The 14,544-nt window shown below is 37.6% G+C and overlaps 1 long non-coding RNA gene across 1 annotated transcript; it reads left to right on the forward strand.

The window, feature by feature from the left end:
* The first annotated feature begins 8,447 nt into the window (after positions 1 to 8,447).
* Positions 8,448 to 12,281, forward strand: LOC117151939. The gene is made up of 3 exons (XR_004462110.1): positions 8,448 to 8,822; positions 8,891 to 9,366; positions 12,149 to 12,281. It is a non-coding gene; the product is annotated as an uncharacterized LOC117151939 (long non-coding RNA).
* The last annotated feature ends 2,263 nt before the right edge of the window (positions 12,282 to 14,544 follow it).

The following is a 14,544-nucleotide window of genomic DNA, read 5'->3' on the forward strand; positions in this document are numbered from 1 at the left end:
GAAAATATATTCCAGTAATTACCAAACAACGATTCACTATCTGCTTGCTTAAATAACGAATATTCCTTTCCTTTCTTCGAGTTAAATGCCAAAAATAACAGAGACCGCTTCTGTTAAATTAATGGATTTACCCTAATATATTCAACCCAGTAATCGTAAGTAATAATGCATTAAATGTTAATTAATCCTGTTCATTGGTATATTAGTACAAATGTTGAATTTACAAGCAAGAATATAACATAAAAACAAACGTAAATATATCGAGGATATAATACATAGAATCGCATTTTGGAGAGAAAAATAAGACGTTTTTGATCAATAAAAAGATGATTAAAGACGAAAAAGAAATGACGACAAATGAATTGATTAAACGAAAATAAACCACAATTGAGAACAACCGTAGGATTTGTCGCAGCGATGGCTACAGTAAATTTGATTAATATTCACGAGTCGGCTGGGATGTTATCAGGAAAAATAACAAATAAATACCAGCACACATGACAGGCCATTTGGAGCATAATTGCACTCATTATATGACTTTAATTTATTCAAATGTGATGCATATCGACGCGCGAGCAAGATTGTTAGCAGCTATTAAACCCGATCCCCAAAGGAACCGACGCCGACGCCGATCCTCGATTGTAATCAACGTTAAATAATATTTTAATATCGTGACGATTAGCGATTTTGACTGACCGTTCCTCTCCATAAATTTAATTATCAGCGTTTGTCATGGTCCTGAACTGCTTTAGTTTACCAACGCGATATACATATACAGAATAATGTTAGAATCATGATTCGACATTCCAAAGGAAGCAATTTATTTTCAGTATATACAATGTTTGCCGTTGGGGCTAGGCGAATTGACTCTCTTGACGTAACTGAATCTCCGTTCGAAAAAACGATGTTGAAATTTGAAAGGAAAAATATATCAAATCGAACAATATATAGATGGTCTACCAATTGTTTTAATCAACAATCGAATTATTTTCAACCAAGCCAATTTAAATGTTCTATGGAAAAAAGAAGTCAGAGGTCTCGTAAACTCTATTACAATGAACGGAAAGCATTTCACAGAGAAGAAAACTATAAATTATTTCTGACATATTTTCACACGTAATACCGATATTTTAGTCGACGAACTATAATTTATAATGCATTCGAAGGAAAAATCCAAAGTCACCGACATTTTTATACGAGAGGGGAATCATTATTATGCCAGCCACGGTGAGTGCTCGTAATTCTTCGTATTACGTATGCACAGGGTGAAAGTGTAAATCGTGTTGACAGAGCATAATGATTCGAACGTGACAATATTGGATATTGCCATCGGTGATCCTATCGTGGTCGACATCTTTATAGCCGTGGTTTTTCGGAAGTCTTCTCGAACGAGCCTTCTCGTTCACTCGTTCTTTTTCCCAGCTGTCATCCACCTCGATCCGTCTTTGGTCCACGCTCAATAAAGCAAGTTCCAGCCTGGACGCGCAGAAAATTAAAAACACCGACAACGAGAGGAAACGAAATTACGCTCGAAAAAAATGGGTATCAACATTGTTTCTTGGCAGTTTTCTCGAATTATCGAAGGAAGGTAAACGTCCTGCTCCTAAATGTATATCAACAATCGGTGAACACACGATACAATTCTTGTCTGAAGAAGAAAAATAAAAAGAAAGATACGAGGAAAGGAAAGAATGTGTGACGTAACCGTGGTTGGATCAGTCGAGCTGGTAATAGCCCATTCTTTTCTACCGTAAGAACCGAGCAATTTCTGTAAAAAATAATACATTTTTCGTGACACGAAAAATTTCCAGTTTCCTTTATCGAGCATGTGGATCGCTGTTGCGTGCCACACTTACATCCCGCGCTAGAGTCAACGAACTGTTACACTTAAGGTAAATCTCAAATCAGATTACCGCGCGCATTTTCTTGCCTGGCAAAGTCAGAATGCAGGAAAATGCGAGTCGCGCGTATAGACGTCCCTTCAGGAACAATAAAATACTCGACTTGTTCTTTAAACTATGTTCGAATGTTAAGAAGTTGTGGTAGCAGTGAGAAATGTAGTCGTTTCTAATGTTACAAACTCTTGAAGTCGCGACGGATAACATTGATATGCGAATTTAAATACTATTTCTTTTTTGCTTCTCTTACAGATTTAGATATTCACACGTGAATATATTGATTGATACGAAAAATGATATTCTTCAATTAGACAAAACGTTGTTTCACGTCGGCACCTATATTTATTGCTAAGTAGAGATTTGTATGTACATATATGTATTTCAATATTAGTCTCGGTTTAGCATTAATATATTTATTACTAGTATAAAGATTATTTTTTTCTCCTTTCAAGGAAAAAATAAATGACTTGTACGATGTTACTAAAGTAGAACTACAATTTATTAGTCATACAGATATTTGGTGAAATTTCACTGGTTTGTAAATAGTAAAGAAGATAAAAAGCAGAGAAATTTCACAGGTAAAAAAGTCGGCCTTTAGACACTGTAACACAATTGAAACTAAACATACACGTACTTCACGCGATTTTATAGCGTCAAGTATTTCTTTTCCTCGCAACATTATCGCAGCACAGATTTCACTCTGAAAGATTGATGAATAACTTTCTTTTTAATTTCAAATCTATACAGCATATACACGAGTTTGATAGGCGAGAATGATAAGAAAAACTTTGCATAAATGTTTAATCGTACATCTAACTTGATTTTGAGTTGGATATTCTTTCGTGTCGAGTCGAATATTCCTTTGTATCCAAACATGCGGTTACAAGTCGTAACACGTTAAGCTGTTGTTGATAAACATGAGCCGAAATGATTCACGAGATATCAGACGGAAATGTTTACAAATAGTGAGATCGCGCATGATATATCAAACGTGTAAAAATCGATGAGAGAATTTACGTTGTGTGTGATGGAGATTACTACAAAAGTGATTTCTATTCCGAAACAGAATTACTTCGTGATACGAACATATTTAAAGCTTTTCGTTTCATTTTTTTCTTTTTTTTTTTGTTTGTCGCATTCGGTTACAAAGTCACACGCGCGCGATATGTACCGGTTATTCTCATTCCGATCGACCATGACATTTTAAAGTTGGTTAATTTTTCAAGGATGCGATTCTCGATTTCGACTCTGTCATTTTTTTTTACCTGTCTTCGCGACGAAATCAATGGCCCTTTCACTTCGACCTGTATCTGCCCGCTTGAAATAACTTTTCTTGACCTGTTCACGCCAATGCTGGCACACTTTAAAGCTACAATACATTACCAAAAGCTTACATTTATTACCTTGCTAGCCTCCACGTACGAGACATTACCATTTAGGGTATATTTTATAGAGACCATGCTCGATCCTATCAATTAACGTAATAATTTTTACCTAATGGTCAGATGTCGGATTTAACAAACCACATGGCAACCATATAACACATACATATTTCGATAATAGCCGTTTCAAGGAGATAATTTAATTATGAATTTAAACAATGAGACTCCTCCGAAGATTGACATTTCTGGATATTCTTTGACAGTTTTGAAACGAGAACACCCAGCGAATTAATCCGAATTTCAATCAGATTGTCACGGTCTGCTCGTACAACATTGTAATTAATTTCCGAACGGAACCAGCATTATATGCTAGGACCATTCTATTCAAGAAGCTATTCTCTGCTCTCCATATCTCATTACCCCTTATCACATGATGCACAGGGAGACTATGGACTTAATAAGCATAAGTGCCTCCAAGTGCACGAGAATACTGGATGCTATACCGCACGATTTCTTATGTAATTATCACCAGTTTTATAATCCCGACCTGTTCAATATTATCGTCGTGCACTTAACGTTACACGAGTATCTCCCTTGATATTCAGAACTACGTTAAGTATCAAGTGGTATATATTTGTACCGTAAAAAGTTGCCTGAATTTCAATTAGATAATTTCATCATTTGTTCTATGTTGTTTACTTTCCTTGCTGTATTGTTCGACACATTTCCTTTACATTTTGTCGAGGCATATAAATATTGCGAGCCTTTCTTTCTAGTAACCTATTTATGTATTATTACCGACACGATTTCTAAAACGTTACAAATTGTTACAAATTACGAGGCAACGATACAATCGTGAAAATACCTTTTTCATTCAATTTTTTGGAAGCAAAACGTTCTCATACACATGCTCCAGAGCCAAACTAATTTTCGCTGAACAACAATATGGCTTGGAAATCGTGCTGTATTGTACGTAGAACGCAATCAGCAGTGTATAAAAAGTAAAAACCGAGTGAACACGTTATGTGACAGTTGCATGGATTTTTAAAATCATTTATAAAAACTATTTATTTTCGCATTTAATTCCGCATTAAATGTTATCCCCGTCAAACATTAAATTAAAATAAGAAAAAATTACCGTCAATTCCGGCAACACGTTCCAAAAGTGTTACTTATGATAAATTAAACTCACGTTTTCTAAGTAACATAAGACGATAATGTAGCTTAAATTAATATATTATTTGATAATTCTAAGGAAATTTTCTTTAATCGATGTATAATTCGTGCTTTCACAAGCAAATGCATCTACAAAAGGTTCGTAAAGCGTCTTAAATACTTCATTAATAATAACAAGTTTCTGAAAACTTATGATAATTTAATTACATCGATATCCTACTTCCAAAGATGCGAATAAAGCCCTTGCAACCTGACATAACGTTCTGCTTCCCTACAAACAATTAGACTGGGTTACAGAATTCTTATATGAAAGGTGATATACTCTACAGCTTAATTAAGAGTAAGCAATTTGAAATGTACGCGGAAGATAATACCTTCGTTTAAATTAGGTCACCAGTATATTAACTGTGAAACGCTAACTGTGAGGTAGAAAAATCTTTCCCTATTCATCATAAATGTATTATTTCCTCTACTAAAATATTTACCTTTAGAATATGTTAATAACAGAAAATAATTTTTAGTCAAGTTCAAAATACTCAATTTCTATCATAACCTGAGAAGGTCGTCAGCTCGAAGAAAAAAAGCTATCATTATTTGAAAAACACTGGAGAAATAACCCAAATATTCCAAAATGAGATTTCTCATTGTCAGTTTCACTTCCAATCGTCGACATATGTTATACGAAAACGAGAATTCCCATTACCTATCGGCAATGTGCTAAGTAACAGATATTCAGATCCATAAGAACGAAAGTATACCACATGTTGGCCTGGGTTACCCAGCAGCGGAGAAACCGAATCGAGATCTTCTTCGATCGGTATTCAATTTCTAGAGTCGTAGAGATAACCGGGGCTAAAACGAAATCCATGGAACGTTTCATTGTCAGCATATGCGGCAATAAAACGAAAGACGAGCCATTAGCCGGCACACATGTGGCGCGCGGCCAGCCGGCGGTAGTGCGTGGCATGCATGGGCATTCGTCACTTTCTGAATGGATTTCAAAAGCGCGTGAGTCAGCCCCTTCCTGGAAAGTTGATGCTATTTCAGCGTGTACGGAAAACTAAAGCGAAATAAAGCATGACTAACGACTCTCCGGCAGATTTACGTGCGTGGCTAGCAAACTCGGAAACCCAGCGACCCCAATGCGTTACGCACCCTGGCACCCTGGCTTTTGGATTTGTTTTTCGTTTCTCGCTCTTTTTTCATTTTATTTTTGTTTTCTTTGTTTTTGTACGCGTTTATCTGCTATCGAATGTTTAAACTTTTAAGCAATTATAAAGAAAATTCCAACATGTTTTCTTTTTTTTCTTATTTCTTTTTATTTCTTTTTATTTGGTTTCTTCTCTTTTTCTCATCTTTTGTCTCACAAATGTCGCTCGAGATACTTCTGCACGAAATGCGTACAGAGACGCGTGTATCGTGTCACCTGGGGGCCCTTTCTTGGTGTCACCATTTACCGGTCGCGTTCCCGTGTAACCGGGCATATAGCTCCTCTCCAGGATAAGCGGGATTTTCTATCTTACGCGGATTCACGCGTCATGGTGTCGTAGCAGACAGCCACCGAAAACATTGCCGACGTGAGGAATTTTTGTACCGAGATACGTGTTACGCGATACGTGATGCGTCTTCGATTTCAGGATGTCTCGCAACCGAATGAATTCGCGCAGTCGGTTAGCAGCGTCTAGTGGTAGCAGAGAATGCGGAGAATGTTATGGTCGAGTAGCCCCAGGTTTGATTCATCCTTTTTTAGATTCTTTTTTAGAAACGCGAGTGACACAGCGATGACAGTGGTCCGCTTTCAACGAATTTTAACACTGTTTCACTTCTCAAATTTTTATTTCCTTTTTGTTTTAACAAACAAAAATACCTTTAATATTGTCAAAAAAACCCGACGATAAATCGAAATGACAATTCTTTCATATTTTGTTTGAAATCAGAAAACTATAGCGATGGAAAAACATGATAACACGATTATTTGTTAACAAATAATTTTCATAGAAATATTGTACCTATATAGTGTAAATTACACAGAAGACTACTTAAAATGCATACTACTCAAAGCAAGAGCGTTTTTTAAACTGGAGGTTTAAATGCACTTAAGTAGAAAGGGTGCATTATCTCAGAAGCAGTGAATGGAATTTAATCAATGAAACATTTCCGGTATCTCTTTAAAGGATCATTAATTTCATTAAGGGCCCTGCACTATAGTAACTTTGAGGGAAATTAGAAAGTATGTTGAGGATTATATAAAAAATAGCACAGTAAGTAGGTTAACTTAGATATCTAGATTTTTTATAAATTTTAAAAGACTTAATGTCAAATCACGAAATTTACTGAATTTCAGATTTTATATAGGAATTTATACAAATGAGATATATATCTATTAAAAAATTCGCACTAAAAGGTACCATTATCCCTGCAAGTACTATGTATTTTATATAAGAATATTTTCTATAGATAACATACAATTTACTACGATTATCACCACGAGCACAAAATATTACCTAGATGTTACACCTATACTTAAATCACTGTGTTTAATTATGTAAAACAGAAACATTTTCTGTTTTCTTCAAATATAACACATAAGAACTATTAAGTAGAACGCATATATGTATTATTCCTTTATAGCGTGTATCAATGAAATTCGCTGAAAGTATAGAGATGCCTATAACCTATACATAGTATACTTAAGACCTAAATAACCGTTTATAACGTAAAACGTTTACAACATGAAAACCTAGAAACACAACTGAAGGAATCGATAAAAGAAACAGTGATTTATTCTAACGCATAATCTACGGTACACGTTGGAACACCTTTGAAAGGCGACGTTAGAGAGCGTGTTAATTCGAAAGGACTGAACACAATCAGGGCATTTTGTAACGGTTAGGGAACGACCGCGTAGGATCGGCACTGTTTTTTGATTGGTCGACTTGCTCCCGAATACCTGCCAACTACAGGTTCGATGTTCTGAACTTTCAAACGACAACGCGATGGTACTTCGTTTCGGAAAGAATCACTATAACTTTATGGTGCACGGCTTTTAAGTACTGTCGAGGACGCGAAAACATTGTAAATCGAACGATCAGGGCACGACGATCATTTCTTGCCGGTTGCTCACCGAAGTTCAAGCAACGAAAGGTCTAGAGAGAAAAGAGATGAACGTTCAAGTTCCTCGTACAGTGGTGGTTCGTGTTCCCAAGGCAAGATTCCATTCCGAGCGAGTCCAGGTTACTCGAAGAAAAGAGCGTGTTCGAATGTACCGTCTGCCTCGTGTGCCACGGAGGGAGGGGGTTAGTAAGGTAAGAGATCGACTACTCTTATTCGTGTACATCCCAAGAAGGTCATAGTCAAAGACGCGCGCGGAGAAAGAGAATAATCAAGTCCGGTCGAGGAAAGAAAAAAAAATATCAACACTTACTGCCATACAAGGTGGACGCTCTGCCCGCTGCTGGAAGCTGGAACGATCCTATCCGTCAATCGGAGCCGCCACCAGCAACCTTGCTCCTTTTCCTTCTCTGTTTCTTTTGGCCAGTTGCGAGAGACGCCGCAGCTGCGACACACACAAAGACAGAGAGTGGCTGATCCACGAAACGAAACGAACGAAACTACCAACGCCACTCCCGCTTAAATTCTTTTTCCCTCCGTTTTCACCGCAACGCGTACATCGTGTATATATCGATATACATCGAAGGCTCACGGAACGACTCGCAAATTAATCACACTCCGGAAATGATCAAAACACTCACTGTAAGTCGCCGCACGAAAAACACGGTTGCCTCCGCGTTACAAACTTTCTAGAGAAAAATCACGTGGTAACGCGTTCGACGAGTTACAGAAACGAAAAACGACAACAGCGACACTTGCGATCTATTTATCCACGTTCGATACCGCGAGAATCGATATCGATCACGAACTGAGGCGTGCGTCCCGATTGTCACATTACGTTGCACAAAGATAAAGAAACTGTCGATCGCAGAACACTGACGCGCGAACGAAATCCTGTACGAGCCCGATATAACACACGCTATGCGTCGCACATACAACTTTCGCGCGCTGCAGACTCCGGCAGACTGAGTGTCGAGAAAGTCTTGAGGCTAGCGTACGCGATTGCTGCGCTCCTGGCGGCCGATACCCGACCTACAGCGTCACGCGTCTTTGGCCGGTCTCTCTGTATTTCGATTCCTTAGAAACTCGAGTGTACGTTTCTCGTACGGGTTCTGCACATCCTAAATCAAATCCTTCGCGATTCACCGATGCAGAAATACCATCCGAAAGTAACAATCACGATTTTTGTAAATATAACGAGACAGCGATCCTGGTACGACGTTGTACATTTTATGCGTCGTGATCACGTTCAATGGTAAGAATCATTCATTCTAAATACATTATCCACTTCTTCAATATATCGTTTCAAGTCATCTTTTATAGACTAAAATTTGTATCTCATAAAAAGTGCCCGACGTTTCGTAGATTTTTTAGATTAGTTATTTAACTATGAATTGAAATCTATAAGATCAAAGTCAAATCTTTTATTGAAGTACCTCAAACTGCCACCAGAGCAGAGGTATAATTTAAGTTCATCGTAAGTCACAAGTATGTATATGTATAATATATCTAACTGTCAGTCTAGCATGTAACCACTAAACTTCGAGGTTAGTTTGTTTATCGCTCTTACCTCACTTCTACGAAGAAGTTCCCAAGCCCCCTCGGTAAACACGGTCGACATTCACACGACGGTACGCGGGTCGCGGTAAACAATCTCTTTTGGACTGTGAATACATACGAAGACGCATGTATAGTGTATACGCATTTGGCGAGCACGTGGCACGAGTTATCTCGAAACAGAGTCGAATCTACGCGCGACATGATGGACGTATGGTCGACTATATTTTTCTATTGTACAGGTGTAAATGTTCGATGAGTGTAATTTAAATCCAATAGTTCCGGCGCAAACTTTAGAATTCATCGATCGAGCACGCTTCGCTTCTATCGATTCGATCATGGGAATTCCTTTTAATCTATACGCGAGAACGCATCGTGTTGCCGATATTCTCGCTTCGTGGTCACTATTCAATACGAACTAACGTGGATGAATTGTACGTAACCATCGTTCGATATGTAGGTTATAACGTTACCTTTGCAATTGAATAATTGTATTTATTGCGACTTAAATCGTTAGCGACAGCTTTGTATTCGGCGTTTTTTAGGCTCGTGAAATGTTAGTCGGCAAGGCTGCCAAGCGTAAATAAACGCGTCAGAGACAATAGCCATTGTGGAACGAATCAGTCGTGGAAATGGATCGTTCGTTTTCTCTTCGTGTATGTTAGTGTTCGAACGCCGAAGTTACGATTGATCAACGTTAAATCAGAATGCAGAGGGAGTGGCAATGGCGGGCGAATTTTTAGTCGCGCGTATCTACCGTGCTGTTCGGGAGTACACCATTTATTAGTAGCAATTGAATAAATTACGTTCCATTCACCATAGTCCCCTCGTTCGTGTATTTCATGCATCGTCTCTCGACCTCATCCCATTCATGACAAAATATCTTTTTACGCTAATAATATCTCGCGTAGAATAGTTTTTTATATGATCTCTTCCCGCGCGTGAACAGATTAACCGAATCAACCATGATTTCGTGTAACTCCGAGAAATACCAGATAACGTCCCGTTATTCCGATCGTAGGATAAATTGTCCATGAAATATTTTTCCGTAGTGAATTGCGTACGATATTGACGATACGTATACAATGTAGAATTATTATGGTTAAAGGGTTTGGTGTTGCGCGTTTGAAAATTCAGTACGTTAGTCGGAAACGAGATGTAAGCTTTCGTATCCGCGATAAATTTTTGGTTTCGTAATACCAATAATTTTAACTTGTGCTCGTATATGTACCTTCCTTTCTTTTTGCTCTCCTTCTTTCCCGTATGCATATGTTCGGGGTGCGGTCAAAAATATTTTATAATGAGAAACAGAAAATGATTTCTTACGCAGAAATAAACAAAGGTTAGTGTCATTCAAGGTTTACTTTCAAAAATATATATATTATACACTTACATAGTTAACTATAAGGAGCATTATAGTAATCAATGGACCGTATTTTATATTAGCTATATAAATGTGTATGTATGCCTCGAAAACTGCCTCGGGCGAACAAATTTTATTCTGCTCGTTTGATTTGCTCTTTCATAAAGAATAATCTTCTGTCCGCGTGTATAACAATTTCGACTGCGCCATGTTTATACTCGAATATTTTTTTGTCAACAAGAGGGAAGAAGACATTTTGGTACGTATAAACGACTGCGCAGCGAGGTATTCGCTAAATATTTAATATTCGGATCGTTTCCAAAAGCCGGAAGTCATTGCAGTTTAATCGAATAAGCGAATCGATCAGAGAGACAGTTGAATGAAACGGCACAAAGAATACACGCGTATCTCAATATCGTGCATTCGTGCTCGCATTATGAGAATAGATATGGGAGAACAGGTATGAATCGGAAATCGTGTTGTATATGACATATTCCGTCGAAAGCATTCCATTAAGATGTTCTAATTGATAACGAAGTAGTTTCGACTTTATTGCATTTTCTTCCAGTTTATGCAGCTTTTATGACAGTCTTTCAAAGATGAAAGAAGATCGATACCGTCATAAAGTAGAAATATTGTTGATACATATTTATACCGATTTTACCCGCAGATGTTAAATCATTATCTCCTTTCTCTAAGGATTCTTCCTTTTAAGAACTTCTAATCTTTTTTTGTTAAGAACCTCTGTAGCAGACTTGTTTGATTCTGTTTACTAAGATTTGAATAAAAAGAGAGGACTTACACGGTTGTAGGTGCGAAAATAAATTACCAAGTGTTTCTTAATGAAACTTTTGCAGTAGACAGTACTGCGGTAATTTTTCAAGCCTGTCTCATTGTCTCATACTTGTCCTGTTCGCCATGGGAAGAGGATGAGCAGGGACTAAAACGTGAAGAATGAAAAATGTTTATGTTCTCTAGCAAAAACTGAGCGTAAAATTAAAACTTGCTAATAAAATCAGTTATAGCTGCGACGAAGTAATAAGTGTTATTAGATATTCCTTATTTATTTAATTATCGATTATTTAATTCTATACAAATGTCAAAGAATTATTTTTATTGTGATATTTTTAAAAAATTCTAAAAAAGCAATTCTTAAATCCTATGAATGGAAATTCAACGGAAATTAATAAAGTTTTCGAAGTATCTACATATTCCGCAATTTTCAAGTTGTTCCAGTTGCACGATATAACGCAACCCTAAGCTTAAATCAATTCCTGACATTTTTCAACACGATTAGTTAATTATAAGGCGTGAAAAATATACAAAGTATCTAACAAACATTGTTCCTCTGGTAATTGGTAAACTTTCATTACTTCAGTTAAATACAATGTCCATCCAAGTTTTTTCACTCATTAACCTGCTTGTATAAGTATAGAACTCCATGATGCACAACTTTTCCTCGTGTTCTATTGTTTTGTTTGTACTATACTTTAGTCGCGAACATTTTTGCGAATACTTTTTATCCTTCAACAGTTTTCCGTGGATAATTTTACATATCTTTAAATATCAAAATCATAGACGTAAATCATTAGTAGCAAATAATTCGAATAATTCACTGAACTTCGATTCTTTCGCATAATAAAATGATTTCTTAATTTCAGGATACCTCAGTATCAGTTTACTTGGAGCTGTTACAAACTATTAAGAGAATGTAATTAAGCTGAGAATGTAGATAATGCCGCGTATATTAAACTTGGGATAGTTGAAATATCCTACCATCAGCGTTTAACCACGTGAGTATCTTATTAAAGTATTTACGTAGCTATGTAAAAATGAAAGTTAACTCGTTTGTAAGTTATTATCCTTCGAGTTAACTTCTCTCAATTTCATCCCTTTTTCTTTTTTGTATTTTACCATAACTAATTAAATGCGTAAAGACAAAAATGTAGAAACGCGTTAAATTGAAGGAAATGAACTTCGTTCAAATTATTTTCAGTGACACGGAATATTGCGCAAAATACTTTCATACTTTCATTAGCATCGATTACGTTTCATTCAACAGATATTACGGTGAGTTGTCGCGTTTTGTTCGATCGATGATACTCGCGTTTCCAATTAAAACGGATTTGAAACTTGTGAAATTTCGTACGGTGGCCGCGAGCCCAGATGCGTCACCTAATTAATAGTCTGACATACACGTCCGATGATTCTCTAAATGCACAGAAGTGCTCGCTAATCGATTACTTCGGTGCATTAGCGTACAATGAGCAATCTATTGCAAGGAGGATCCCTGGCACGGGAACAATGTACTCATTCGGATGGAATAATGTACATTTCGAGTGTAAAGCGGAGATACTGTAAACTTCAACACACAATATATTTACCGAATTCGAATTATTATGAATCAGCTAGTGGAAGAAAGAAATTATCTCTTGCTTAGGATGCTCCGTTCAGTCAAGCTTAATTTGCACCCATTGTCGACAGACTGACGGATGAATGGAAGTCATTATTAGACGAATGTTCTAGAAATTGAGCAATCACTTCTTTTTCACCAGGATTACTTAAAAAATTCACGTGATCCGATAATGATAATATACGACTTTGGGTTTCAAGTTTCTTTCATTTTTCGATATATTCTTTCAATTACTAGACTTTAAGATCGTTTATGACATGAATGGTCGGTTTTATCATGCCAAATATTTCAAATATTCCTATTATCTGTGGATTAACCTTTAAACTTTCCAAATTACTCTCGTATTATTATATTAATCTGTTCACGCAATGAATAACAAATTGACCGGAATATCTTCTAAAATATCTCTATCGGATGCTCCAAATGAGTATTATCGAACAAAGCTTGAGAGAGATTACCCAAATTGCCATCTCGATCAGCGTAATCCAAGTAACTTTTCTTTCAGAAGTCGCCGTAGTTTCTTACGGTCGACCTTTAGCTGCTTTTTCCTCTATAAATGTTCATCAATACGACCGTCCTTTCTCATCTGTTCACCACTTTCCCTTCGTCATTTTCTACCATTACGTGTAATTTCGTTCCACCATAGTCATACTTTGAAGAGAAGAGACATAATACTGTATGGCTATGATGCTCACGATGCTCGTTCTCGCAAACGGAAGATATTCTCATTTCTCTCCTTCTTCCACTGGCCTATCTCTCTCTCTCTCTCTCTCTCTCTCTCTCTCTCTCTCTCTCTCTCTCTCTCTCTCTCTCTCTCTCTCTCTCTCTCTCTCTCTCTCTCTCTCTCTCTCTCTCTCTCTCTCTCTCTCTCTCTCTCTCTCTCTCTCTCTCTCTCTCTCTCTCTCTCTCTCTCTCTCTCTCTCTCTCTCTCTCTCTCTCTCTCTCTCTCTCTCTCTCTCTCTCTCTCTCTCTCTCTCTCTCTCTCTCTCTCTCTCTCTCTCTCTCTCTCTCTCTCTCTCTCTCTCTCTCTCTCTCTCTCTCTCTCTCTCTCTCTCTCTCTCTCTCTCTCTCTCTCTCTCTCTCTCTCTCTCTCTCTCTCTCTCTCTCTCTCTCTCTCTCTCTCTCTCTCTCTCTCTCTCTCTCTCTCTCTCTCTCTCTCTCTCTCTCTCTCTCTCTCTCTCTCTCTCTCTCTCTCTCTCTCTCTCTCTCTCTCTCTCTCTCTCTCTCTCTCTCTCTCTTTCTCTCTCTACGTGTACTTTTCATTGCACGTCATCTAAGTTATTATTCCCCTATGCCTACTCTCGCGCGTGCTATTTCCTTTTTTCTTTCTCTCTCTCTTTTTCTGTATTCGGCTCGTTTCTTGTATTTTGATATCAGGCTCTGTCTGTCTCATTCCGCGGACTGCTTCGTTAGTTTCAGCGGCGTTTGATTACGCGGCATAGCCGGAAGGTCCAATGTTTAATTTCTTTCTCTTTGCACGGCCTCGGGTTTCGTTGCGATGAATGGCAGCATAAGAAATAGTAAAGGTACGTTTACACAGGCAAGGAACGCGAAAAAGCACGCGGTCAGATACGCCGGTATTATGTGTGCGACCGCGCAACCAGGCAACCAGGACATTGCCGGTTCTTTTGTAATTCCTTTCTT

The sequence above is a fragment of the Bombus impatiens genome, unplaced genomic scaffold, assembly GCF_000188095.3.
Source record: "Bombus impatiens unplaced genomic scaffold, BIMP_2.2 scf_0543, whole genome shotgun sequence".
Classification (NCBI taxonomy): domain Eukaryota; kingdom Metazoa; phylum Arthropoda; class Insecta; order Hymenoptera; family Apidae; genus Bombus; species Bombus impatiens.